The following is a 26,797-nucleotide window of genomic DNA, read 5'->3' as shown; positions in this document are numbered from 1 at the left end:
CGCACAAACCAACCACAGAGACCAACTGCTACCGTAAACTGCTTCAACTTTGCCCTCTGACCCCAACATTGCCTTCATGATTTGATTTAGAGTCGATAACTTAGCACTCGTATAATTTTTTAACTTTTATCTACGAGAATTATTATTACGGAGATAAAAGCTTAAACTCTATACAGGTGCTAAGTTATCGACTCTTAAATCAAATCAGGCAATGTTGGGGCGAGATGGCAAAGTTGAAGCAGTTTACGGTACCAGAAAAGTACGTTGGATTAGGTTAGAACTGCGTCTTCCACAGAAACGAACTGCTATCAGAAAAGTAGACGAGGTTAGACTGCGCCCCCCACAGAAACGAACAAGTCTGTATTTTAGTTTATTAATAAAACTAATGTTATGGTTAGGTTACAGAAACACATTATTTAACCGCCCTAAAAAAAGCCTGGCGGCCGGTAACACACTGTATTTAGGTAATAATATTATTCTTACCCGGGACACAGCCCAATTACCTACCTAAGCATTTCATACTCACATCAGGTCACATTTTAAAACTATTTATGGCACTATTTCATAGGACATTTTTGGTAATCCTTATCATTGATCTCATTTTAATACGTACGTAATTCTAGGAACAAATGGCGACTTTAATCTTATTATACTGAGCGGCAAAAAATCTGGCATTGAAATGTATGCAGAAATAGATAATTTTGTGTGACGAATGGGCCAAATTTTGCGCCGCTGAGTATATAATATAATACCTACCTGCGTGAACAACACGCAGATAGTGTTATGCAAAACTCCTGCATATTTTTTGCGCCTATTATATTACAATAGCAACAAATCTTACTGATATAATCACAGTACATTTTATAACAAATAATAAAATATCTGCTTATTATACAGGGTGGAACCTAACGATGATCTTTTACTTAAACAGGTGATAGTGTTGCTTAAACTGAACAACTTTCAAGGACCAATAGGTCGAAAAAAGAAAAGAAAAATTCAGACTCCCATACAAAATGTATTGGTTAGCTGAATGACTTACTATGGAAAGATGAAAAAAAAAATCGGTTTTCGACCTAATACTATGTTTCTTGGAGAAAGTTGTTCAGTTTAAACAACACTATCACCTGTTTAAGTAAAGGATCATCGTTAGGTTCCACCCTGTATAGGACCACGGAATTTTTTTGTTCATCTAGAACCTTTAGTATTATTTTTTGTAGGGAGAGGCTACAATTGAGATCTCTCTGCAGGCAGATGTTATTAGGGTAGGCAATGTAAGTGGCTGCACCTGCCCGCTTCCGCCAGCACCAGCAGGGTAGGCAACACTAGCATTGCCTACCCTCAATACCCTCATGGCAACACTAGCACTGCCTACCCTCATGGCAGCGCTAGTGATGTCTACCCTCATGGCAACACTAGCGCTGGTGGCTGTGGCTAGTGGCTGCTTGCCTATTTACTGGTGCTGGCGTGTGCGTGTGGTTGCAGCCACTTACGTTGCCTATCCACGCTACCTATCTGAGCCACTAATCTTCAGAAAACTTCATCACAAAGAGGAAACTACTGTGTCATCGAACCCCGCATTGGTGTTGCCCTGCGTTCTCTTCATGTCCCGAGCGTGCTTGGCACTGGTCTCTACTTGCTCCACGGTGTCCATCAGAGGCAGATTGCGTGTCTCCGGAGTGAGGATCAGGCTGATTCCTGAGACGACAGCTGAGGCCCGAACAAGAGGGATGGCAGGGCCGCTGATATTGGTGTCTAGAAATACAATTTGAAATTATTGACCGAACGCATGCAAAGCGTGTCCGTTGTAGCTTGGGCAAGAATGCTTTCGTATGTCTAACTGTCTGTTTTTAACTCTAAAATTGAAATTCCGAGGGGAACGGGAAAAAACGGGATTTTTCGTTTCACTGGTCAAAGATAGCTGAAATTTAGGTTCCTTGGGGGGTGTAGGAGAACACTACAAAAGAATTTCCCGAAATTCTGACGGGAACGGGAAAAAACGGGATTTTTCGTTTTACTGGTCGTAGAAAGCTGAAATTTGGCATGTAGGTTGCTTAAGGAGTGTAGGGAAGCATTAAAGAGATAATTTCCCGAAATTCCCACGGGATAGGAAAAAAAGGGGATCTTTCATTTTACTGGATGCAGAAAGCTGAAAATCGCCATTTAGATTACTTGAGAAGGGCATTGAGAGTGGAGATTTCAAAATTCCCACGGGAACGGGAAAAAACGGGATTTTTCGTTTTACTGGTCATAGAAAACTGAAATTTGGCGTTTAGGTTCTTTGGGAGTGTAAGGGAGCACTACAAAATAATTTCTCGAAATTTTGACGGGAACGGAAAAACGGGATTTTTCATTTTACTGGACGCAGAAAGCTGAAGTGGATTCCTTGGGGAGTGTAGGGGCGGGGCGGAGCTCTAAGAGAGAATTTCCCATAAATAATTAGGGGAACGGGATAAAACGGGATTTTTCTTTTTCTCTTTCTTATTTAGTTTAAGAAATCCTTTTTTATTCGAAAGTGTATACTCCCAAGGTGGTCCTATTGTCACCAAATTAGGATCTGATGACGGGATCACCAGGAAATCGAGGGCAACCCTCAAATTTTGAAGCACGCATTACGTTTTTCTTATATTTTTTCTCAAGCTATTTACTTAACTATTTGCGTCTGATAGACATCATCTCATGTTGATGAGCTGATGATGGAAGTTAAAACTCCTTAACGGTTAGCTGTGCATATTTTTTTTAATATTATAGGTAGGTACGTACAGGCCGATAGTTGTATTCTTTCAGGTTATCTAGGTGAGCTGATGATGGAAGGTTAAACTCCTTAACGTTTAAGAGTTAGAGGAAGTTTCTTTTAATATCATAATATGCACGTAATAGATCTTTAGTTGCATTCTTTTTGGTTATTCAGGTGAGCTGATGCTGAAAGGTATAACTCCTTAACGGTTAGGATACATTAAGTACCTACTGTACCTACACCAAACCAATCAACTCATTAACGTAACAAAATTTATCCAGACCTATAAAACAGTATACCGTGCTACGAAATACCGTCACTGCAATGGCTGACTGACTGACAGACAACGCGTAGCTAAAACTACAGATTTTACAGACCTGAATTTGTAAGTGAATAAAGGACCATAGAAGTGAACTAAATAAGGATTTTTACACACACACACACACACACAAAAGAAAGTGAAAGCTTTTTAAAAATATATACCCTAAATAATAGAAGCCTGTTTCAATTAAATCGCGGACAGTGTGGTTTTCTGTTGAATTCACTTATTCCTATCCCACGGGAATCCTGGAATCCTATGTCGCGTAGGTACGGAGTCGCGGGCAAAAAAAACAAGTAGGTTTTCTAAAATAACACCCCTGACATGTGAAACAGGGCTTCAAAGTTGATTTTTAAATTCGAAAATTTCCAAATATAATCCTCCGAAAAATCAATTAAAACACGAAAATAAGGATCGTGGAAAGTATATTTATGTTACACCAAATTTAACGCGAGCGAAGCTGCGGGCACAAGCTAGCTAGCTAGTCTGTATATTTCTCTGTCTGTGGCATGTTTGCTTCGATTATCATGTTGATAATTCACACATCTATTAAAGAAATCATCGTAAATGGACTGTGAAAAGGTTCTGCTCTGCCCTGGTACAGGGTTCAGTTTCATCGAGTCTCCTTTCAAAATATTCATCAAACTTACCAAGATAGGAGTAAGCGGGGCCAGCATGCCGCCAAATCTTGACATAAAGGAGCACAGCCCCATCAGTGTGCCTCGAGCGCTGGTCGGGAACAGTTCCATGGTGTACGTCACAGCACCAGTGAAGCAAGCAGATATTATCATCTTCCCCAACAGGAACAGAGTTATCTTTGCCCAGACGTTTTCTAAAAAGTTCAAGACCTTTAATAAGTTATATCAAAATAATTTTGCGTTACGTTTAAATGAGATTAATCAATTATAGCACACCCATACACTGTGATATAAAATAAGTTAATCCTTTCCTAAAAATATTAAGTATAATATAAATGCGAAAGTTTGTGAGGATATATGGATGGCTGTTTGTTACTGACTAAAATGAGTTGTTGCCACGCAGATGAAGACTTTGATTTAAATGTAAAGCTAGTTGCAAATTCAGATGTAGTCCCATCTATTGAGTTTGACTTTTGACTTACCCTCAGGGACATATCCAGAGGCGATACAAAGTACTCCACAAGCCAGATAGCCGTAAAGCAAAGGCTTTCGCCGTCCATACTTGTTCATTAGTACAAGAGCTATCAGCTCTCCAGGAAACGACATCACTGTGGCTAGCAGAAAGTTGGTATACTTATTCCCTGGCAACCATACAGAGTTGATCATCATCCCGTAGTAAACAAAACTCGCCGTGAATCTACAGATCATCATTACTAGCAACCTCTTCCATATCTCTTTTGAAGTGAAAACTGTCTTCATTGATTCCTTTTGCTCGTGAGATCCCAAGTTGAACTTATTCTTTAACTTCGCACCATCTATGTTGAGAAATTCTTGCTTATCAATATTTAATTTGTTTGTTTCAGCTATAACAAGCAAGGTTTTCTTCGCTTCTTCGAATTTGTTGTTTATTATCTGCCATCGTGGACTCTCTCTGATCAGGAAAGTGTAAGAGAGAAAGATAATAGGTGGGGTGCAGATGATTCGAATGAGTGTCTTCCAGTAAGTTACTGCTATGGCGATGCAGGCGAAGATAGCTTCGCCTACATAAATCGCGTAGGCGAATATGACACCTGCGAGGACGCGGTTGTTTTTTCCGCTGCTTTCTATCACTGAAATGACGAAAAGTATAATTTGAAAACATACATTCTAACTTAAATAGGCACAGACCTTTCCTTTACCCTTTTGGGCACACACACACACACACACACAAACATCACGCCTGAATTCCCAAATGTAGTAGGTTTAGCAGTTTTAGGTTTAAAGTTTGATAAAAACGGTAGGTACAATAGTGACAGGTCGCTAGCCTGCGGTCTACCTTAACCTGTATCCTTTGTCGCCTCTTACGACATCCACGGAAGAAATGGAGAGGTGTAATTCTAACCCGACACCACCGGGTTTTGGGCAGAAACCAAAAATAGTTATAAAAATACTGAGCAGCATGTCAAAATAAACATTAGGATACCTTAGTTCGAATCATTTAGATAGAAACACAATTATCGCATCTCACTGTATTATAAGGCAAGTGACTGATAAAAAAATGTGACCTAAATTAGAATTGACGCAACTATTATCTTGATGTTCCTAGCTAAACTAATAGTACAATCAACAGATTAAGATATTAACTTTGTTCATTGTCTGTCGTGATTCTATATGGCGTTCTTCCTACCATATTTATGTGCCTATTTACATACCAAAATAATGACGTTTATAACGATAAAGTTATAATTTTACTTTTGTCGGGATAAAAGCAATTAGCTAATCTCTTGATAAGAATCTAATGTTGTAATAGGTAATAGAAATTTTGTACGAGTATTCATCACAGAACGTAAACGACGACCAGGATGTAGTTGAAAATTCCTATGGAAATGTAGCCATATCCCGGAATCTCAATTCGACTGCTATCTACGAGTAGGTACTCGTAGATCTAATGACGTACGTGTGCAAAGTAGCAGGTAAAGGCTAGGTTAAGAAATAAATAATAGCTTACTTAGGTACTTAAGAGCATTTATACCTGCTGAGCTGGCAACGTCGCATTTTTGTTAGTTTTTCTCGATTATTCCATAAAAAACTTAATGAAAATTTAAATTGTGGTCTGATACAACACTTCTTAATTATTCGTATTAAGTAATAGACTTTCATATTCTTTAAAAACAAACAAATGCTTATTAAGTTTTCTGTTTCAGTTTTTATGGAATAATCGAGAAAACTAACAAAAATGCAACGGTGCCATGCCAGCTCAGCAGGTATAAATGCTCTTAATAACTGGGCGCTGAGCTAGGCGCAGTCAAAGTCAAAGTCAAAGTCAAAATATCTTTATTCAATTTAGGCTATAACAAGCACTTATGAATGTCAAAAAAAAAATCTACCACCGGTTCGGAAAAACCTCTGCTGAGAAGAATCCGGCAAGAAACTCAACGAGGTATATATATATATTTTTTTTCAGTGATCCGAAGTGGGTCTTGCCCTCCAAAACCAGACTACATCATGCTTTACATTCTTGGGCAAGCTCTTGCCAGCCTTTGACTCCAAGGTCTAAAGGGTCCGACCGGTCTACGTCTCGGTAATTGTGAATGGAACACTTACTAATGACCATGGCGGCGGAGTAGGTGCCGCCAGTGATGGCAGCCTCCAAGAATTCAATGACGATGTAGAGGTAGTAAGAGGTAACGAAGGTCTTAAGGTGGCCTAGGATGCCTCCTACAGAACAGAGCACCAGGGTAGGCTTGCGGCCATATCTGCAATAAAATACTAGTCTTAAAATACACGTTACAGACGTGTTGAATAATGTTTTACCATCGTATTTTGTTGGAAAAGTTCGTATTTATCATGCTATCTCAACTAGCTTACTAAGGTTTACTGAAGCTAACTGCGAGAGCAAGATAAATAAAATGCGAACTTATTCGACAAAATACGATGGCAAAACATTATTCACTTGATCTGTACTTATTTAGTTTTTATTAATAGTTTTAAGGCAATCGGTTTTTTTTTACTCCACTGCCACCGAGGTGTTTTGCTGTCCGTGCGCTTACAATATCTATACCGTTTTAACTTTCGCGATTATTTTTTCAATATGGTCAAAACGTGGCGGTAATTATTTTAGCGACAATTGGTCCCATTAAAATCGCCGTGGTGAGAACTACTTACTTGTCTGATAACCAGCCGAAGATGGTCATTGAGATCACCATCCCTGCGCTGTGTACCGTACCGACAGAATTCGTCGTCCATGGCTGACACGCCAGGTCTAACTGGAATAGAAATGTTGACATGTACCACCGTTGAAAAAAAATAGTTTAAGATAGGTATGTACGGATGTCGGTGGCTTCACAGTACCTAAATTTGGCATGGATAAGATAAAGGAAGGAAGAAAGAAAGAAAACATTTCAAAGTCAAAGTCAAAGTCAAAATATCTTTATTCAATTTAGGCTACAACAAGCATGTCAAAAAAAATCTACCACCGGTTCGGAAAAACCTCTGTTGAGAAGAATCCGGCAAGAAACTCAACAGATTTATTCGTGACATGGTAAGAATGAATAGGAATAATAATAATAAAAAATAGGAATGCATGCCACGAAATGGTCCCATAATAATGTTTAATTTAATCGTGTCCGAATGCAACTGTCTTGCCCAAAATGAGTGACCAAAAAAAATTTTCCATTCGGGTAAATCCAATATTGATTTTTTTTAACATTTTGGTATTAAATAAAAGGGTAAAAAACTAGTTTTGTTACTATTTTAACGGTTAAGTATAATTCCGTGTGGTTTTTGAGAAAAATACTGAAAATACAGTTAAAATCACAATATTGTATCAAAATCAGATAAATTTATTTGAATTTTTTTTTTCAAATGTAGTTAAGCCCGTCCAAGTGAAAGAAATTTGTTTTTTTTCGACAGTTATTTTTTTAAAATTTAGAATCCAGAATCCAGGTCTGCTATTTTTCAAAGATTGATAAATTGCAATCGATTATATGAAATGAAGGTAAATCCAATAAACATTTCATTTTTTTGTAAAAAATAGATGATTTTAATGATGAATTTGCTAAACAGGATCGCTTTATTAAATAAGCCATAATAAAAAACCTGGTGATTAACTTTGTAAAATCGGAAAAAAAACATAATTTAACTTCAAAGTCGTTGTTAAGGGTGAAAATATAAAATCACAAACTTGACGACGTGATCCATAAAGAGACAAAATAAATTTAGTTATGAACCTTAAAAAAGCCATAACTCAAGAACCTTTACATTTTATAAAACTACGCATAGTTAATTATCCTAATTCTTGATTGTATTACAAACAGTAGAAGTTAGACCACTAGTGTCTTGTTCACTTTGACCTTAAAGATGTTCAGATAATAGCGTTCCGGAGAAACTAACCCCGGCAGAGAGATCTACTCCTTAGCCGTCCGCATAATGAAGGAAGAGGCAAACCGCTTTGTGCGTTATGGAGGATAAGCAGTTATCAAAAATCAAAAAATTACACATTGTATAAACATAATAATGCTCTTCTAAGCCAAGTGCTGCAAATACGCGTTTTTAAAGAATCTATATTAATAATTTCGTTCCGGTCTACGGTAGACTCGAACGAAATGCACATCAAATTGAACAGCGTAAAAAATTAGTCAATCCGAGTCGACAACTTGTAGGTGGAAAATTCGGATTATCGAGTATTTTCAATAAAAAATGGAATAAATTACTAAGTATATATTATAATGGCGTTGCGAAGTAAACATGTCAATGTGGCGTTGGTGTCACGTCATCACGCGTCACGGGTGTCACAGGTTCGTATTTTGTTCTCCATTATGATCTCTTAGGTCTAATTTCTTTGATTATGAGACAGAAAATCATAGTTATTTGGTTAAATAAGATTTAAGAGCAATATCTACTGGTGAAATACCGATACATATAGGTTAGCTGTGAAAGTATTTGTGGTAATATTAAGGCTGGGAATATACGTCAGATTTTTCGATAAATACGACAGTGACAAAATTTTTTTTTTACAAACTAATATCATTATGAGTCTACATTTTACCCGAGCGAAGCCGGGTTTTCATCTAGTGATTACATATTTGCGGCACTTGCGTTAGAAACTTTAGGACCGTGGTCATCCGACACCAAAAAATTTGTTCGCGAGGTGTCAGAAAATCAGTTGGCGTCTCTGGCGAGTCTTTTTTCGCCCAGAGGCTGAGCTTAGCCGTGCAGCGAGGGAATGCCGCAAGCCGCAAGCATGTTAGGCACGATGCCCCGGGTAGGAGAGATACAGGGTTTAGGTATTTTTTAATCTATATAATTGTTATTGTTTACTTTTATACTATAATATGTTTGTTGAAATAAAGTATTTTCTAAGCTCTCGCTAATATTACCTGAACCTCCATAAAGTTAGTCTGTTTAAAAGAAACTGCCTAAGTTTCGCATGTGATATTTTTATTCTAGGTGATGACGCCATAATAATGTTGCATAATAGTTTAATAAATTTTCCAGAATATACAATTTCGATATTTTCTAAAAAATCAGGGAAAGTATAGCTTCAATATTGAAAAAATCTCCGAGTCGGAAAAATCTCTGAGTTTTTCGAAATTCATGTGCGGAATTACATTTGAAATTTACCACGAGCTTTGCGGTGAAGGAAAACATCGTGAGGAAACCTGCACAAACCAGCGAAGCGATTCAATGGTGCGTGCGAAGTTCCCAATCCGCACTGGGCCCGCGTGGGAACTATGGCCCAAGCCCTCTTGTTCTGAGAGGAGGCCTGTGCCCAGCAGTGGGACGTATATAGGCTGGGATGATGATGATGATTGAAAAAATAAAAAAATATTGCATAATAATTTCAATTTATTTTAAAGATAATTTTTAATTTTAAACTACGTTCAAAGATTTTTGACTTATGCCCTGTCTGAACCGAGAATCGAACCCAATATATCATTATATAATAACAATTAATGGGCTAAATCTTATTATGATTTATTTTTTCTAAATAACATAGTATCGTAAATAAAAGGAATACCATGAAATTTGACTTTTTTTCTGGAAAATTAATACTTACCCTTTTGCTTACCTTAGCTGTGCTTGTAAGAACTTATTTTAAAAAGAAACTTATTATTAAAAATCTTTGAATGCAGTTCCAATTTTTTAAATAAAAATAAAGTTTTTTTTACTAACATTTTCGATCTAAAATATTTAAGATGCTTTCCCATCTTGAAGCATAGCCGTGGGACACCCTGTGTACTCGTAACTATAGGGCAGTTTTAGAACTATGAGCAAAATCTGAGCACTGGCACTCTCCATAGCTCTATGAGTGATTTTGAGCCTCTTTCTATGTACAAGATAAACGAATAGGTATTTATACAATTGAGTATTTAGCATTTAAATATGAGCTTTATTTAGATTCTTGTGATTGGTCTACAAAGTAATACCAGGTATGTATATTTTTATAAATTATTTGTTTACTCAAATAAAAACAAATGAAAGAAGTACAAAAAATAATTATCATTGTATCAATTTCTTGTCTGAATGTCTAGAATGTCGATATTATAATTTTCATTTACTACTTTAAGCCGCAGCCGGTTAATGAAGGTATCTGTAGTAGAGTCATATTCAAGTGGTTTTTAATGACTTTTTAACAAATATAGTAAATTGATTAATGAATTGAATAGAATGCATTAAAAAGGTACTACCTAAATATAATCATATAAATAAACTTCACCATTTATTGGACACAATTTTATGATTTTGTTAAGATTTTGCGTTTTTAAGTACAAAAAGCCCGAATCCAAATGATATTCCAGGGATAAATATGCAAGCATGAATCATCATCATCATCATCATGTCAGCCGAAGACATTCACTGCTGCACATAGGCCTCCCTCAAGGCTCTCCACTCAGACCGGTCTTGTGCTTTCCGCATCCACCAGGTCGTCGCTCCATGATATCCATGGACTGATGGCCGATGGGGTCAGAAGGTTCTCGAATGGCGTCCGCGGACCGGGAGACGAGCTGTCGGTAGGCCTCCAACAAGATGGAGCAAGCTTGAATGCACAACAAAAATTGGGAACAAGCTTCCTGGGGCGCGGCATTCCCGCAGCCGTACAACTCAGGGATCTTTAAAAACCCTATGCACGAGCCTATCAGTCTTTGAGCCTATCAGACTGGCGACGCACCTGCCCCTTGTGTCCCTTCCCATCAGGTAAACCGCACGCTCGTTTGCCCTTCTTATATCAATAAGAGACTCACATTTACAACAAATAGGATTGAGTAAATTCTGCGAGTCGTTTTAATTAAAATTGTACTGTTGTTGTTTCTATCAAATTCATTCTTTTAATAATCATTAGTGGAAATAATTTACAATGTCAATTAAATTCACGTTCTACCAGAAAAGTAATTAAACCATTGCTGATGTAATATTAGCTTACTGAGCCTGTACAGTGATGATTTCGCTCGTTATCTACTTGGGGAATTCTTGGTTTATAGAGCAAATGCTGAGCTATTTCTGTTGTACTTAAATCTTCATTAATATGTAATCATTACACGATTTCGCAATTATTGCAATTTACTTAAAATGCTTGGCATAAATTGCTTTTGGTGCATTAAGTAATTCACTATTATTATATTTATCAATTTACTCTATAAACTATACAAGATGTTAATTAAATAACTGAAAGCCTCAGACACCACAAAAATATTTTTTTTTTAATTTCAAGTCAGTTGATTGCATATTTTTGAATACCATCATTATTTTAAAAGATATTCGTGTGTTTTGCTTAGTCGGTAATTCTACTTCATTTCTAACTCTACGCATATACCTAATTTGTACTTGTCAGTTGCGCTTTGACGTTTTTAGAAGAAAATAACACATTGACAGCAAAACGGCTAGTATTAAATTATCGAAAGAGTATTGCAACCTCGCTAAAATATCAGTCGTAACTTTTAGACTGGGTGCAATAAAAAAAGGATTTGAAACACAAACACAAGCTAATTTAAAACATAGTGTAAACGATTCTACTCTCGATTTTGAGCAAACTACTTTCTGGTTTTCAGTTATTTAATTGTCCCCTTTCCCTTCATTTGGCATCACCGTAGGAAATCCTGTATAAGATATCTTAAATTATTCCGAAATATGCCAGCAGATGGTTGGCTTACTGTATTGTATTGTATTTGTAAAAGATGTTCAAACTGCTCTGCTGACGTTGATAGAAACAAAGTTGTTACTAACCTCAGCTACAACTGTGTCGTTGCTCTCATACACCCAAGAGTCACATTTTTCCACGCTGCCACTGAAGCTGGCGTTTGTACACTGCATAGTGTTGTTCCAATCCTGATGCAGGACTGGTCGCGAGCACCGGTCTATCGCTGTATCCGGCCACCACACGGGCCTTTGAATACTGGTAGTATTACTATCACATTCAGGGATTCGACACCTACAAACAAAACAAGTTTTAAAGCCAACATTCGATAACTGGACTAAACTCGTACATACATAAAATCACCCCTGTTTCCCAACGGCGTAGGCTATGACTTCTACTTGCTACGATCCTGGCATACAACTCTCGCTTCCTCTACATTCATCAATCTTTTCATGCATGCACGTCGGTTTAGAGTAGTGGACTAAACTGATGTCGAATGTGTCCATTTCTTTACTTTAATAATTATTATTAGTTTTTGACCTTGGAGGCTTTTTACACCTCTGAAGATTGTATAATTTAATTAATTTAATTAGTTTACTTTGACATTTAGAGACTATATACATCTCTGAATTATTTAGATTAGGAATTTTATTATTAAGTTAGGGACTTTATACATCCCCTTGCTATGTTTAAGGCTGTATATTGTTAAGCTTATGGATTTTAAACTTTTATATTTTTAGTTTAATTTCTAGTCACAGGCTCGCGACGTCGAAGTTCCCAAGACGATCCCATAGAGCTTATGGGAACGGAAGCAATACCATGCCCTCGGTACCGCTCTGCTTTTAGAGCATGACATGAGTGCGTGTGAGCTAGCTTTGGGGGCGGCAGACGTGAACTTGCCTTCGAAATCCAAAAGCTTAATGGTTACTTGACCTGAAATGTATATTTCAGAACTAAATTATTGTTATTATTATTTTAAAATTTATGACGGTGGAAGCATTCTACACTTCCACTGAACGTAGATATAGTTTAGATATAGTTAGTGTTTAGTATTGTAACTAAGGGACCCCATACATCCCTGTATTTATTTTATTATTATTTTTTGCATTTTTGTTCTTTAATTGTATAATATAGTTTTTAAGTATATTATTATGGAAAAATGACATTCTGCCAAGTTTCTTGCGGCGCATTCTTCTTGGCAATGATGGTCTTTCCGAAAGCGCTGGTAGTTTAAAAAATGACGTTTAAAAGTGCCCTTTGCGGCCTATTTACTGAATAAATCATTTGAAATTTGAATAAAACCATAAAGCCGACAGTAGTTTCCGATTTCTAAGTTGAGGATAGTTGGTTCGAACCTAGGTAAGCGCATTTGAGTTTTAGGATTTTTTTTCGTTATGATAGAGAGGAAAACGAGCAAGCGGGTCATCTGATGGGAAATTATCACCACCACCCGTGAATACCTACAACTCAAAAGGAAAGGGCCTTTAAAGGAAATTTGCATTTGGAAACTATCATGACCTTTTCGGTGGAGGACACTTGCTGAGCGATATTGTGAAGTTTGTAAGTTATAACCGTACTGGGACCCCACAAAGTGTGATGTCTGAGAGGGACCCTGAGCCCATCAGCTGGATGTATTTATAAAGGTGAAAGATAAATGTAATAAATAGTTAAATATAAATAATAACCAACCTATAGTTAACATCGCCGACGGTGAAAACGTAGTTTATGTTGATCATGGTAACAAACAGTGCGGGCAGGCAGCAATAAATAAACTGCATTATCTGAAACCTTCCGAAGGTCTCTGTGACCTCCACGATGTCGTACTTCTTATCTTCTTTGTCTTCCTTTGCCATCTTGATTAGTTTTGTAACTGTAACTGAAGAATCTGTTCTAAAATACCACACAAATACAAAGTATTTAATAGTGGCGTGTGGCCTGTAATAAGAGCAAAAAATTAAAACATAGATCGTCCTCGTCAATCTGAACAATATTTAAAAATAGCGACTTTTAAAAATAATGGAGTCTTTGAATTTTCCTTTTTTTCATACAAATTAAATACTGCTATCAATGTATGCCATCCTAGAACACAACTGAAGTCACCTGTCACGCTACAAACATCAAGCATTTTGCTTTATATTGCTTCTTCGAATAAACTCAAAAGTGTTATAAAATTAAGTAAACTAATTATTCTTAAAAGTCGGTGAACTAATGTTGTTCAGTTTGACGAGTATGATCTATGTTTAATTATTTGCTCATATTACACGCCACACCCGGTATACTACTGCGGATACACCCGGTATACACCCGGTATGCTCTTTGCTTGCCGTGGCCACCAATGTTTGTATGAAATTCGATTAATGTCCTCGAATTTGAAATCAGAACAAATCTTCAACAAGTACTATACAACGACGTACTTTGCGTTCTAACTATTATCACGAAGATAAAGACGACTTTTTTTGGATATTTGAGAAAAATATATTTCGTAATATATCAGTAGAGCAGCGCTGCAGGCGTCTAATGCCTCAGCATAATGCTGAGTCAGCGGCCGTTTCGCTTTTGAAGGGACACACAAAATTTTTCATGTACTATAGTCATTATTGTAATCTTCTTTTATATGTGTCCAATTGTGTAAATTTTGTTGTATTCGAGTGTCTTTGTGAGAGTGAATAAATGTTCTTTCTTTCTTACAGAGGTTTGAGTTAGGTTGAGTGAACGGCTGAACACTTCCTGTTCAAATTTTTCACCAGAGCGGAGCGAAGCGAGGTAAATGAAGCGTTCCTATTGGTTAGTGAAAAACACATTCCTTGTAACTTATCCTTGCTCATCTCTCGTGAAAATGCAGCCTCAAAGAGATACGAACTGATCGAACTACACCCGTTCGGAAATAGCCGGGTATCGAGCGTCGTATATTTAATTTAAAATTTACATTTTAGCTACGCGCAGACATCTGCTAAATAATATCCTTACTAATCCTATCCTACTATATAATATTTTAGATGTGAAAGTTTGTGAGTGAGTGAGTATGTTTGTTACTTCTTCACGCTGAAACGGCTGGACGGATTTAGTTAACAACCTGGATTAAACGGGGTAGGGATAAAATCTCTAAATAACAACCGCTGGGCTTAAAGTTGTGAAATTTGGTATGTAGGTAGCTGGACGTCTGGAATAACAAATAGGCTACTTTTTATCCCGATATGGGAGTAGCGGGAAAGGGATAAAATCTCGAAATAACAACCGCTGTGTTTAGTCATGAAATTTGGCATGGGTGTTTTAATTGAACGTCAATGAAAACTCGTCGTGTGATCGCTAGTAGAAAATGGAAGTGGGCGGGCCATATATGCCGTAGACAGGACAACAGGTGGGGTAGTCGGGTGCTTGAGTGGAGGCCTAGAGTAGGGCATAGAAATGTAGGCAGGCAATCGATGCGTTGGACCGACGACCTTATTAGAGTGGCCGGAAAGGACTGGATGCGAAAGGCACAAAACCGGGAAGAATGGCGTGCATTAGAGGAGACCTACACTCAGCATTGGGTGATGAAAGGTTGAAAAAGAGAAGAGAAGAGAAAACTACGATGTAATTGTAGGGCATTCCAACGAGAATTTAATAAAATCCCGGAACTTCAATTCAACTGCTGTATCTAATGATTTACGCGTGCGAAGCCCCGGGTAAACGCTAGTAATATTATAAATGTAAAAGTGTGTCCATCAGTTACCTCTTCACACTTAAACAGCTAAACCGGATTAAAATAAAATTTGGTACGAAGGTAGTTTGGGACCCTTGTAAGGACATTATAGTTTTATCCTGAAAAATTGCATAGTTCCCGCGATAGAGTCGCAGGAAAAAGCAAGTAAGTAATAAATTAGTCTAGACGCGATCTTATATATTTTTCATTCATTAAAATGCCATACATTAAAATTGGCCATATTTTTTATTGATTAATAAATAAATCCACAATTATCTATACTCAAGATAATTTAAAAAATTGCTTGAAAGAACTCCCTGGTGTAGTGTTTTTCTCCAAATTTAAGTGGGACTTAATGAGGAGATTTCATTTAAAAACAAATTAGTTTATAAATTACTAAATTGCGAGACAAAAACATAAAAATACAACCAAAAAACTTCCTTTTTTTAAGTCAGTAAAAATAAATAAAAACCACAAACCACCTTTAGTTTGAAGTCTTCAAAGTCACCAACTATTCTTTTAAAAACAAACTATTTCATTTCCAACCCTTAGCAAAACGGAGTGGTTCATCAACCACGCACTACTCTCACCACACGCGCCGAACTGTCACTAAACACTGTGCAGGCGTCTCACTGCGATCTTCAGTTAATTGGGGCCGGGCGAAATGTAACCAGTTACAAGTAGCTTGATGGTCATTAATCGGTGTCGTTATATTGTTTTTAAACTTGATTGCCTCGCTAAACGTGAAGAAATTCATGTGGAGGGAGTATGGGTAGTACAATACAATACAAAGACTCTTTATTGTACACCAGAAATAGTAAGAGATACAGAAAAAAAAAACCCCAGCAAATATAATATATTAATAAACGCCCGAAAAAAAAATGCCGACAAAAAAACGCCGCCAAAAAAGACAACAAAAAAGTAAAAAAATAATTATGCATTACCTATTGCCCGCGACTTCATCTGCGAAGAATTCGTTTATCCCTATCCCGCGGGGACTATGCTCATTTCCCGCAAAATTAGCCTAAGTTAATTTAGTATAAGTACCTAGTAATATTTTTTTATCTAAGCGTCGTCGGTGTCCGGGGACCGCTAAGGTTAATATTTAAAAAAATACAGCATACTCGTATTTACTTTAGTTACCTGTTTACTTTAGCGTTCCCCTGACACCGACGAAGCATAGATAAAAAAATATTACTAGGTATTTATACTAAATGAACTTGGCTAATTTATCAGCATAGTCCCCGCGGGATAGGGATAAACGAATTCTTCGCAGATGAAGTCGGGGGCAACAGCTAGTGCGTAATTATTATTTACTTTTTAGTTGTCTTTTTTGGCGACGTTTTTTTTCAGGCATTTTTTTTTTGCTGGCTTGTTTTGTGTCGGGGGTTTTTAATTTTTTTAATTAACAGGGTCTTTTGAAGTTAGACATTTATGCTAAACGTTTTCGTTTTTATGATAATTAATGCATTGATGAAATAAAACAAAATAAAATTTGTTGCATTTTTTATTATAAATTATGTATTACTCTGCAAATTAACTGAAGCACATACGATTAGGGAAGCTTCGTCTACATATTTAATGTGGTTAATAACAGAGAGATGCTTCAAAAATGCGAATTCTCTTTATCTTCGAATCACATGTTCCAAGTGTATCCTCAAGCTCGCTATGACTTAACTTTGAATCACCTCTTTTTTAGTTTAGTAGCCACACAAATCCACTACATTGTCTACATTCTGTAATGATTTTGTCGGAAATTCTTTCTCCAATACCCACTGAAATAAAGCATATACTACATATTTCATACACGAAGGTACAAAGCATTGGAGTACCTACATCTCTGTAAATGCTCTAATGCAATGCTCCATTTCTACTCTATTCTCTGACAGGCTTTATATGTAATAAGTAACTGTAGTTAAACAATGATACTTCTTATTAAATAATTGATTACTTTATTTATTTATTTCATTATTTATTTCAAAAACTGACACTTTTGTTCGATGTGGCATTCGCTTAAAAGTGTCAGTTTTATGCTAGATAATTGCAGAGGCCGTCTAGGTTTCCCGAAATAAAATTAAAATAACGACGAGTTTCCAAATGTCATACTGGTTCGGATTTTATTGAACCGTATCACGTATCACTGTGGCACTCATCAATTGAATGCAGAACTTCATTAGCAATTCTAATTTCAAATTTTGCTTGTTTTTAGGGTTCCGGAGCAAAAATGGCAAAAACGGAACCCTTATAGTTTCGCCATGTCTGTCTGTCTGTCTGTCCGTCCGCGGCTTTGCTCAGGGACTATCAATGCTAAAAAGCTGTAATTTAGCACAGATATATATATAAACTATGCCGACAAAATAGTACAATAAAAAATCACTTTTTACTTACTGTTACTGTCACAAAGTTTTTGGGAATACAGATAGTAAATCGTTTAACATGGAAACCCCATACGGATGAAATATGTCAGAGACTGAATAAATATGTCTATGCGCTGTATAAACTTGCCAAGCAGGCGAGTCCCCATGCAGTTTTAACGGCATACCATGGCTTTCTGGCATCAACATTACGTTACGGCATTATTTTTTGGGGCAACTCGACAAATAGAGAATCAGTTTTCAGGGCACAGAAGAGATGTATTAGAGCTATGCGCGGTCTCAAACCTACTGATAGTTGTATGCCACACTTTAAAGACTTAAAAATCTTGACAGTGCCATCTCTTTTTGTCTTTGAATGTGTTGTATTTGTATTAAATAACCCGGATTTATTTAAGAAAAAAAATTATGTATCTGGAAGAACTTTAAGAACACAGTATAACCAAAACATTTGTACCATTCGTGCTAAGACAGCGTTAATGCGTAAGAGTGTATATTCTTTAGCTGGTAAAATTTATAATAAACTCCCGGTATGCATAAAGCAGCTGCCAAGGTCGAGGCTGAAGCAGGAATTACTGACATTGCTAATTAATCGTTGCTACTATTCTATTTCTGATTATTTACATGATAATTTTAATGCTTTTAATAATTTTTGATATTTACAATTTTAAATTATAATGGTAATGATGATATGATAATAATAATGATGATATGATAATGTTTCAATTATTTTAATGGATTAATATTTGTGTTTGATAATAGAATAACAATATAATATGTAATTTTATAACAAATTGAATTTTGTATGCTTGCAGGCAAAACATAGCATTTTGATACTTACCATATATTTGTTACCACCACTGTAATCAGTTACACCTATGTTTGCAAATAAATCACTTTGACTTTGACTTTCAAAAACAATTTTTTTAGGGTACTTCCCATAGACGTAAAGTGGGGGTGATTTTTTTTTCTCATCCAACCCTATAGTGTGGGGTATCGTTGGATAGGTATTTTAAAATCATTAGAGGGCTGCTAAAACGGTTTTTAAAGGTATAGGTGAAAGCGTACCTAAAAACTTGGTTCTTACCGTACGTTTCTATTGATTATTGATAAACTGCTAATACTCCAAAAATATACTAAATTTGTACTTTGATATACCGTTAAAATTTGAGCAATCAGATTTATAGTTTCCGAGTACTTAATAGACGTGTACATTTTTTTTACGTCTGTTACTTGGAAACCATAAACCTGATTGCTCAAATTTTAATGCCATATTAAAGTACAAATTAAGTAAATTTTAGGTGAGGATTTAGGTTTAGGAGTAACAGTATTTGTCAACAATCAATATAGGGTCATTGTAAATTAGCATACACCCGCCATCGTGAATATAGGCGACTTTTGACCCGATATTCCCACGGGATACCTAAGGATAAAATCTCGAAATAATAACCGCTGGGCTTAAGAGTCATGAAATTTGGTATGTAGGTAGCTGGTTGTCTGGAATAACGCATAAGCGACTTTTTGACCCGATATTCTCACGGGATACCTAGGGATAAAATCTCAAAATAACAACCACTAGGCTTAGAGCCATAAAATTTGGTATGTAGGTAGCTGGACCTCTGGAATAACACATAGGGTATTTTTTGTCCCGATATTCCCACGGGATAGGGATAAAATCTTGAAATAATAACCGCTGGGCTTAGAGTTATGAAATTTGGTACTTAGATAGCTGTATGTCTAGAATAACACATAGGCGACTTTTTTGACCCGTTATTCCCACGGGATACCTAGGGATATAATCTCGAAATAACAACCGCTGGGCTTAGAGCCATGAAATTTGGTATGTAGGTAGCTGGACCTTTGGAATAACACATAGGCTACTTTAATCTGGATATTCCCACGGGATAGGGATACGCTCTCGAAATAATAACCGCTGGGCTTAAAGTCAAGAAATTAGGTAGGTGTGTAGGTACCCGGACGTCATAAAAAACGCATACTCTACTTTTTATCCCGATATTCCCACGGGATAAGGGAAAATTTTGAAATTTTAGTACTGTGTTTAGAGTCTTGAATTTTGTACAGTTATTCACAACACAACCTCAATGAAGACCACGATATAAATTTTGTAAATTTTGTAAAATCCCGAAAATTTAAATTGCAACTACCAGACCGAATAGTAGTAAAAGCTAGTACACTATAATATTCGTACAACCTACATGTTTAGAAGATGGAAGACGGGTTTTACAGCTTATTTACAGCTTAAACTAACTGTTGACGCAACGGTTTCGCCTTAAGATTTTCCGAAGCCTCTTATCTCTCAAATAAATGAAGTGAACACATGACTGTCTTTGTATTGTTACTATGATTCAAATATTTACAAAGATGTTCAAGCGGGCGGAAAAATTGATGTTCCTATTTTGCACGTTTAGTATTGTAGGGATCGGCAGGCGTTTTCAAACTTTTCGTTTTAACGGCACTCGTTTCGTTCATCAAAGTTTCACGGCTTACCATTAAAGAATAGCAAAGTGCGAGTCGGACTAGTGCGTAGGATAGGCTTATTTATAGGGTCGTGCGTGTTGACATCTTTAGGTACGAATCGCACACGCCACGCGTCAATTGTTTTCGTACTATTTTCTCATTAAAATAGCTATTCATGATTTCAATGCAACATATAAACTGATGTGCCGCGTCACACCGGTTGAAAACCTCTGGCATAAGGGTTAAGAGTAAAGTCCTTATTCGATTATTTCCATGTTTCCTTTGACAGTGAATTGACATTGTTATATTGACAAACTAAGTCGCGGCGGTAAATCAAAATAATCTAAAATAACAATAAATAGAAGACTGGCTAGCTCAGGACTTCTCAACTACTAAGAAGGCACGTACCCTAGGGCGGGGGGGCGTAGAGAACTGTCAGGGGGGAGGGGGGTAATAGGTACGTTCGCATTTCCGAAAAAAATATCAATTTTACGCGTAGGTAAATTTAACTGTTCCGGATTGCTATTCAATCGCCAAAAATGTGTTTCTTATTTTTGATGAAACTTAAAGGAGGCATGTATATTTTTTGGTTCAGGGAGACTCGGCGAAATAAAGGGTGGAACAGTCGGGTTAGTTTATGATTACGATACCTGACTTCGTTCGTTTAAAGATTGCATGATGCTACGTGATGCTACACACACACACAAACACACACATAGGTAGATGTCAAACTCATAACCCCCCTTTTTGCGTCGGGGGAAAACTAAAAGAGTAACGATTTCGATAACAAGTACTACATATATTGAATCTTTACTACATAGATTTATTAATAATCTTAAATGGCTTTTGCCAATTTCACAGCGCATTCTGGAACACAAGTAACTTCAATGAATCGTGAAATTGCTACAAAGGCTATATAATGACAAGTTTAATTTATATATTGTCCATTGTTTTGAGAGCCTTACGAATTGACAAACAAGTCTCAAATAACAAAATGTACTTAAAACTCATACGTAAGTAGTCCTGTCGTAATCTTTATAATGGTTTCCTATAGTTTGCTCTGATTTGATAATATCAAATATATAATATTATTATGCTTTAATGTAATCACTACCAAAAAAAATATATATTTGTTACTAGAGACTCCATCCGCGTAGAAATCGGTTTTCACTATCCCGCAGGAACTATGCAATTTTTCGGGATAAAACTATCCTATATATGTCCTTCCCCGGGACGCAAACTATCTGTATATCGAATTTAGACGGGATGAAGTAGCAAATAAACACACTTACAAACTTTCGCATTTATAATATTAGTAGGATTTTTTTAATAGCATATATGTGTGTTCCACCGCTGGGCAAAGATCCCTTCTTGACCTCCACATCTCCCTATCCAGAGCTACATCCGGCTACTCGCTCAGTTCTGCGTCCAGACCCTTAGTGTAAGTTTTCGGTTACAAAATACGTCTCGATCGCGTTCGCGTTAAAATCTCAATTTGTATTTTGTGTGGAAACACGAACATCGCAAACGTTCCGCTAGAGGCGCTGTTCGTGTTTCCATACAACTTGTGATTTTAACGCGAAAGCGATCGAGACGTATTTTGTAACCGAAAACTTACACTAAGGGTACAGTAGTATGATTAGTAGGATATTTAGGGGCTGCTTCACCATCCATTGATTAGTGTTAACTGACGGTTAAATCTCTCCGTCCGTCTCTATTTGTTTTGTTCGAATATATGGAGACGGCATCACATTTAACCGTCATCAATGGATGGTGAAACAGCCCCTTAAAGTAATTTATTTTTGAATTGAAATTAAATATTTTTGCTCAGGAAGCAAGCTGGCAAGCCGTAAGGTACATAGATGTCAATGTAACAAAATGTATCAGCGATGTCTCCTGACTTACGGCACGTAATAACAACACTGAAAGTTGATTGACCTGCCTATGAATCATGCTATATCTTTCCAGTTGTCTGCGCTTTGCTGTTGGTGGACTCTAACTTGGCGTCATTGCTGACAGCGTGCAAGTGTCCGATGACATACATCCCTCTCTGCGCCTCCAATGGAAAAAGTTACATGAACAAATGTGAAATGTTGTGCGACGGGCCGGAGCTGACTGTACTACGATACAGCGAAAATTGTGCTAAAAAATTTTTTTTCGTGGCGTAATGAATAGGTTTGGGTACCGAAAACTGTCGCAGCAGTAGGGTGACGGCATTAATCATGGACACTGGACAGTAACCAATAATGGTATTTTTCCGTTAGCCCAAATTTTAAGAAATGGGCACTATTTTTTAGGGTTCCGTACCTAAAGGGTAAAAACGGAAACCCTATTACTAAGACCTCGCTGTCCGTCCGTCCGTCCCTAGTCCGTCCGTACCTCTGTCACCAGGCATCTCATGAACCGTGATAGTTAGACAGTTGTAATTTTCACGGATTATGTATAACTATGGCCGCTATAACAACAAATACTAAAAACAGAATAAAATAAATATTTAAGGAGGGCTCCCATACAACAAACGTGATTTTTTTGGCGTTTTTTGCTAATGTCTAATGAATGTTGTATAGATGGTACGGAACACTTCTTGTGCGAGTCCGACTCGCCCTTTTTCGGTTTTTTAACTAATAACACTGACGTTCGGATAACTATTCCTAAATAAAGTTCATGAATGGTGCCGTCACCCTATTAGCCATCTTAAATTGTGTCATTAGCAAAATAGAGGTTGCAGCAACTTGACTATTGGGCATTACATTAGTATTAAAAAAAAAAATGGATATTTTTTTGGGAGTTTGGAGTCTGTACAAGATAAATAGCGGAAGTTGTATTACATTACGAGGTCGTAAAGGGAATGACTTAGAAGTGATCAATCGAGCGCATCAATGTACCTACCTTAAGCTACTTGCACGATTTTGCACGTATGTCGAATGACAATCAATGATTTGTATTCCAAATTTAATACATAATATATTAAATGCAATAACTCTGTCTGTCTGTCTGTTGTCTGTTACGCTTTCACGCCAAAACCGCTGAACCATTTGGATGAAATTTGGTACAGAGATAGAATAGACCATGGGAAAGAACATAGGCTATTTTATCGCGAAAAAGAGGCTTTAAGGGGTTGAAATAGGGATGAAAGTTTATATGGTGAAGTTCGTCGCTGTCGAAGATAAAACCATGAACTTGGCATTTAGGAACTTAATAAAAAATAAGTCGTATTTGCAAGAGCTTTTTTTGAAAATTGACCTGTGGGGGGATGAAATAGGGGATGAAAGTTCATATGGAAGGTTGTCATTATCGAAGATAAATCGATGAGTCTTTATTAAACTTGCCATTTCGGCACGTGATTAAGAGATAAATAGACATTTGTTCGCGCGTTTTTTAAATTCTTCCTGTATGGGGGTGAAATAGGGGATGAAAGTTTATATATAAAGATCGTCATTGTCGAAGATAAATCGATGGTTCTTTGTGAAACTTGGCATTGGGCACGTGATAAGAGATAATAGATATTGTTCGCGCGTTTTTAAAATTCTTCTGTGTGAGGGTGAAATAGGGGATGAAAGTTTATATGAAGGTCGTCATTGTCGAATATAAATCGATTGTACTTTATGAAACTTTGCATTGGCACTTATAAAAAATAAAATAGATATTTGTTCAAGCGTTTTTGAAAATTTTACCTGCGAGGGGATGAAATAGGGGATAAAACTATATGGACGTCGTCATTATCAAAGATAAATCGATGAATCTTTATGATTAGGTATTCGATAAGAACAAAAAAACTGGTTAATTCGACTCAGACTCGCGCATCAGGGTTCCGTACGTAGGTTTTATGAATGAATATCCAGTGTTAGGAAAAAAATTGCTAATAGAGCTACCTTTATACAATTCAAGTTTCTAGGACGTACCCTAAACCTTTTTCAGTTAAGGCGATTTGTATGGAAACTTTTTTAATGACTGTAGCTTTTGATTGCGTTAACTTAGAAGTTCGATTTTTTCACAGCTTCCGGGACTATTGACCTGAGTTTAGGTTTTAATTTCAACTCGATACATACTCCGCGCGTTTACGGGATATAGGGTCTAAGGGTTTCCATTTTTTTCCTTTTGAGGTACGAAACCCTAAAAACATTTGTTCGGCTCTTTCACATTTCGACATTTCATACCTGAAAATATGGGGATGAAAGTTCTCAAGGAATTCCAACAAATTTACTATAAGTATACTTATCGGAAAAATGTGTAGCTATGCTTAGTAAGAATGACGTCTTAATTATATCCTACCCTCCTAACTTACAATAAAGGACGTAAATGTCAAGAGTTCACTATGAAGAATTAGTCCTTTTGTGTTGGCGGGTAGAATACACGTCGTATTGCTAAAATATGGCTACCCGCAAAATATTTATGTTTTAGAACGAATGGAAGAACAAAAAAAAATAGTTTAGATATAAAGCATGTATTAAATAGCTTATTTTCAGTAAACGTAGAGGTTTCTATGTGCTATTATTGGCAGAATAGGTACCCTAAATAACTTAAACACTTGCCAAAGTTACTATTCCCGCGGACGAAGTCGCGGGCAAGAGCTAGTGACAATATATTTGTGATACAATAATTATTTTTCGTAGTTGAAATTTACACACACACACACACACTCTAAGGCTATTTCATTTATATTATTATTTTGAGATGCCTGTAATTAACTGTAACTAATTTTAATTTGCTACGACCAAACCGATCATAAAAAAACAATTAGTATAAGAATCGTGGCAATTGAATAAATACTGCATACTGAGTGAAAGGAAGGCTTCCCAAAATGAAAAAAAACTTGATAACGCGAACTGCGCACTTATTAAGTATTAGGTACATGGAGTCTCAATATACGGGGTGAAACGATACTACGGACTTGATGTATAGATCTCATTAATCATGAGAGTTTACGACCGATACTATATCAGTAGAAAGTTATTCTCGTAGTTTTTTGGAGTCAGTTCAATTTTTTTTACATGTTTCTTTATGTTTGAGTTGCAATGTGGATCGCACTTGACGCAGAGCAAAGGTGGTGTTAATTTGTTAAATCAATGATTCAATGTTTACGCTCGCGCTTGCGATCGTTGTACGCACTACGAGAAGAATATTTAGCTATAGGCATTTACTAGACATTACCGGGCCCTATGCTATCAAGTGCAAAATTCAAACTTCATATCTTGCTGTTCCGCTGACGCTAATATTATTTAATACGAGAGTGAGAGGGACGGTACGATACGAGCTTCGATTTTCGAATTTCGTTGTAGCCCCCCTGAATTGACCGCTCTTATTTGCGTCACTGTCAAGGTTCATAATGCTCCTAGTCAGTGAATTAATTTTATATTAAGAATTTTTTCACTAACGTTTACACCTAAGCTACTAACGAACATGTTATGACTCCTTGTAATAAATGAAATTGTAAATAAGATTTAGCATTTATGTTACTATAATCACAATCAATCTCAAACTAGTCACCAAACCCCTTTGATTTGACGGCTGGTCTGACTGGTTATCGCAAAAGTAGCTTGGTGCATCAAACGCTCATAATTTTCCACAAAAACTTCTAAAATCCACATCCTTATCATCAGCCTCAAATTGAATTAGAACATATTCCACAAACTATTCAAAATATTGATTTTTCCGGCTAGAGAGCAGCGCTAAACAGCCGATAATAACTCATGATCTTCATTTCGCACAATAGATATTGAAAACGAAAACAAAACACCGTATAAATACGCCTTGAAAACAATTTCAACTTTAGAATCTATTCAGTGGTAAACAAGTGTAGTGGCTATCCTTGCGAAGAAGAAATCAAAATGGCTGCTATAACGAAAGTGACAGTTGTCTTGCTTGTGGTGACTTTTATGGCTTTAATTGACTTCGGTGTAGCTCAAAACCGAGGTTCGCAAAACCGAGGGCCTCAAAATCTTGGGTCTCAGAACAGAGGGTCTCAGGACCAGAATTTCGGAAGGCCTCAAGGTCAGGGTGGACCAAGGAGTCAAGGAAATGGACGCCAATTTGTGAAGCGTTCAGCTGATCATCAAGAGAACTTTTATGAATCTGCATATGAAACCGCATTCGAAGGACCCCACAGGATTCGGGGTTTACCGGGATTTCTTCACTAATTAACTGATTTCGGCATTGGGGCATGTGCAATAATGATCAAGGCTTATATTAAAGGGTTCATTCATTACAACTGGTTGTTTTTTCATTGCTATGTCCTGTGAACAATGTAAGTATGATCAAAAGGGTTCGGTTAAATTGTACATTATGAGGGTTTGAATTGCGGGCAAAAATATCTGACACGTCCTACCTGTTATAGAAATAGAGTCGTATCAAATATACTCAGCGGCACAAAATTTGACCCACTCTACATACAAAATGACCTTTAATAACTGCATACATTTGAGGGCCAGATTTTTTTGTCGCTCAGTATATTTATGCGCGCT

The 26,797-nt window shown here is 36.8% G+C and overlaps 1 pseudogene; it reads right to left on the bottom strand.

The window, feature by feature from the left end:
• Positions 1-207: 207 nt before the first annotated feature.
• On the bottom strand, positions 208-16,120 carry LOC141440819 (organic cation transporter protein-like; annotated as a pseudogene).
• Positions 16,121-26,797: the final 10,677 nt, after the last annotated feature.

This window comes from Choristoneura fumiferana, chromosome 23 (assembly GCF_025370935.1).
Source record: "Choristoneura fumiferana chromosome 23, NRCan_CFum_1, whole genome shotgun sequence".
Taxonomy (NCBI): Eukaryota; Metazoa; Arthropoda; class Insecta; order Lepidoptera; family Tortricidae; genus Choristoneura; species Choristoneura fumiferana.
The sequence above is the reverse complement of the archived record's forward strand: the minus strand, read 5'-3'. Positions and strand labels throughout refer to the sequence as shown.